The sequence below is a fragment of the Cornus florida genome, unplaced genomic scaffold (assembly GCF_030987335.1).
Source record: "Cornus florida cultivar Cherokee Brave unplaced genomic scaffold, ASM3098733v1 CherokeeBrave_3.0.0_Hap2_Chr02, whole genome shotgun sequence".
Classification (NCBI taxonomy): Eukaryota; Viridiplantae; Streptophyta; class Magnoliopsida; order Cornales; family Cornaceae; genus Cornus; species Cornus florida.
Genome location: NW_026775572.1, coordinates 85,110,911 through 85,114,930, shown reverse-complemented (window position 1 = coordinate 85,114,930; position 4,020 = coordinate 85,110,911). Strand labels below are relative to the sequence as shown.

General features: G+C 37.4%; 1 pseudogene; it reads right to left on the bottom strand.

The window, feature by feature from the left end:
* Positions 1–825: 825 nt before the first annotated feature.
* On the bottom strand, positions 826–3,278 carry LOC132296490 (glucan endo-1,3-beta-glucosidase-like; annotated as a pseudogene).
* Between the last annotated feature and the right edge of the window lie 742 nt (positions 3,279–4,020).

Genomic DNA, 4,020 nt, shown 5'->3' with positions numbered 1-4,020 from the left:
AGCTTGTGCAGACCCCTAAACCAACCATGTGCCTTATTAAACCCCTTGCCATTCCCCTCAGTTTGAGAAATATTCTCCAAAACCCAGAGCTCAAAGATGAAGCTTTGACGGTCCAAACACACTTAGTCGTGATTAGGTACCTGTGAACCCAAGCAACCTAGAGAGAATCCTTCGTAATACATAGCTTCCATAGGTGTTTGAGACTTGAAAAATGCTATATCTTTATTCTTGTTGTCTTTGTGCAACCATTATTCTCTTTCTAATTATCATATTTAGCATAACCATTCTCAACTAATTCCTACAAATCAATAGATAATTTTTACCTTTAAAAATGAGAACAATTGATTGAGAATTACCGGTAGAATTACTTATTGTAGCCATTATTTCTGCCTTGTCTTGACTTTCAAAGTTGATCGTTGATTGCTTTGACTGCTAGCATTTTGAATATTTGAAATAAAAAATATCACCAAGGATAATGAGCGCATATGTAAAACTAATAATGGCTCTTTTATTACTTTTAATTTGCTCCTCCTACAAATCAGATTACATAGCTTCCTTAAATAAACAAACAAAAAGACAGAAAATTAATTGATATGATATAGTAGTTCAAGACTTATCCTATCCTATGTAAAATACAATGATATAATAAATAGAATAGAGATCACAGGCATGCCTTACCCAAGAGACTCTATTTCATACATGTTCAAACTCTATAAGCACTAAGCCATTCCTATTCAAGATACATATATTTAATTTAGTTCTCCATTTTAACCGAAAGTAATTTGGTATTTAGGCTGCTTGTTAGGACTGAACACAGGCCAAAATGTTTTTTATTTTATTTTATTTTATTATTATTATTATTATTATTATTCTGATGAAACTTAAATGAATTAGGCCAAAATGTTTCTCCATCTCCGCCCCATCCTTTTGGTTCTCGTCAAACATGCCGAACAAATAAGTTTGTATAGCGCTCCCTGGCTTCTTTGGAGTCCCACCCTTGACATGACTAATCAGGTTTTTGTAGTAAGTGCTTGCATTCTCCACACTTGCTCCAGTGCCAGCCTCGGATGGCCAGCCACTCTCCGACACCACAATCTCCAGATTCTGTCCACCTACCTTCTCAACGGCAGAGTACATGGCATCCAACAATGCATCGAAAAGGTTACAACTACTCCTGGTGAAGTAAATAGGGCATAAGGAAGCTGAATGTTTTGGGTGTCACCATAGGCAAAGTAAGGGTATATGTTGGCAAGTAATGGGGCATTATTGCTCGCGAGGAAGCTGATGATTGGCTCCATGAACGACCTTGTGCTGTCTCCGAATGCGCCGTTTGATGGAGGGTACGAAGTGGCCAAAAGTCCCGAGTACGTTGCTGTTGAAACCTATTAAAAAATAAACTTGATTTTAGTATCTAAGTCTTTTCAAAGTTTTTGGCATACACCCATACATGTGTATTAGGCCTTCCATCCCATATTAAAGATCCACTTTTGGAACTGTGACTCACAAAATTCTCGAAATAGACTTTTAATATGAGACGGATGTAGTATATTTATTACCATGGTAGCGTATAAAACCAAGAATTAATTGGAAAGGTGGGTTTATATCGGCTCGGACCGCTCGGTTATTGCCCATTTGATCTCTTTCAAAAATAAATATTGAAATGTGTGTATTTAGTTCACATACTTATTTTTCAAGAAAGTGGTATAACAGAGCAAAGCAAACAAAACCTTGATTTGGTCTTGTAGTCGGGCGCTACAATCGCGCTGTGGATGTTTTTCATGGCGGGAAGAACAAACTGGACATACTGAGCATTACCATTGTTGGGATCTACTTCATTTCCCACAGAAATGTAATCGGAACTTGACATCGGGTGAGTAAGCTTTTACATTCGTCTGGACCCATTGAGTTGCAGCTGAAGCATCGGATGCAAGCGCTTGAAGTTCCGGGTTCGGAACATCGAGAATGAGTTCTATGTTGGATCCTCTGAGTGCCTGCAGAGTTGCTTGGTTTGGATCGTAGATTCGCAACCTTCCAATGCCACTGGATTTGTATAAGTCTACGGTTTCCTGCTCCGATGGCAAATTGTTGCCAAGTCGTCCATTGCAAACGCCTATGGATTGTGCACCTGCATGCACGTGGAGTGTGCTAATTGGAGAAAGCAAATTGTCACCAACATTTTATAAGCTAGAAAAGAAAAAATGGTTGGCACAACCATGACCATATATATATTCTATCTCATTTCAAACACCTATGGATTGTGCACCTGCATGTGTGTTGACATTATGTCATGTAACGTGGCCTACATCACTAGGCTCCGTATCCTAAATTAGGGTTTACTAATAAAACACCACTAGGGATAAAGAGTTGTAACATAAAATGGTGTTTAAAATTCTTGTTTATGACTAAAAAAAATTCAAGAGTCAAATTTGTTCCTAAGAAATTAAAATTGAAACTAGGCAACTTAGTTTTTTAAAGGGTTAAGTGTAAAAAACCCTCCTCTACTATCAATATATTGTAAAATAGTGTATAAAACCCCTTTATACTATCAATTTGATGCAATTAACTCATTGTTTGTATAAAAAGACATTAAGACCCTCAATAATATAAATGAAATAATATTAAAAAATTTAGACAATATAAAAAGACATTAATACCCTCAATAATTTATTCTTTTCTTTTTTCTTTTTCTTCTTTTTTTTTTTCATGGTTGATTGATTTGTGGAATGGTGGTTTACGAAGGTCACCGCCGACGGCGCGTAGGGCAGCTGTGGCAACGCGTACCTCTGGGAAGCGGAGGGACGGGTGGTCGGTTATTGATGGAAATTATGTTTAAAGGCTCTTTGAATCAACGAGGTGGGAGTGGCAGCGCTTTGATTTGTTGTGGATGAGCTTTTAAGAATGGGGATGGGCTTTGATTGTTATTGTTGAAATATGTGGCTCAATTCCTACCAACTCACGATGTAATTTGCTCACCCATGACATCATCTTCTTGGCCTCTAAGTATATGTGTTCAACAAACAATTTTTCTTGGTCTCCAAGTCTAGTGTATGCATGCGGGGTCACCAAGTCTAAGAACAGTGATGACATTTTGGCTATAAATAGCCTTGATCTCCATGGTTCAATCATCCAACAATTGAGTGAGTTTGCTTAGTAAAGAAAAGCAAAGCGTGAGAGAATTTTGGGTGTAATTGGATTTTGGGTGTGAGCCACTTAAGTATTGCATCTCTTTCTTTTCGTAATGAAATATTAATCTACCTTCTCCCCGTGAATGTAGGCATAGCCGAACCACGTAAATCCTTATCTTATTTGTGTGTGCACTATTTTATTTTTCTTGTCATTTATTTTTTCTCTTGTTCTCATAAACTCCTATTTTGATCCTTATTGCATAACAAACTGGTATCAGAGCTCGATTCGTGTATTGTGCATAGATACTATTCACATATATAGTACTATTCCCCGAAAATTTTTTTTTTTTTTTTAGGAGTTTTTTGAGATGTCGACTAGATACGAGATTGAGAAATTTGATGGCAAGATTAGCTTCAATCTTTGGCGCATCAAGATGCAGGCCCTACTAACCCAGCAAGGTCTAAAGAAGGTGTTGTTCAGGAAGGACAAGTTGCCAGAAACTATGTCCAATGAAGACAAGGATGAGGTCGATGAAAAGGCGCGCAGTGCGATTCTCCTGAATCTAGCTGATGAGGTACTGCGTGAAGTTATTGATGAAGACACAGCGGCAAAGTTGTGGCTGAAATTGGAAAGTCTGTACATAACTGAGTCTCTCACCAATAAACTTTACCTGAAACAAAGACTCTACACCCTCCGTATGAAGGAAGGTATGCCTCTTAAGGAACAAGTTGATAATTTTAATTCTATTATTATGGATTTGAAAAATACTGATATTAAGATTGATAAAGAAGATCAAGCCCTTATTTTGTTGTGTTCTTTGCCTCCTTCCTATAAGCATTTTGTTACCACATAGCTCTATGGAAAAGACACCATTAGTATGGAAGATGTTAAATT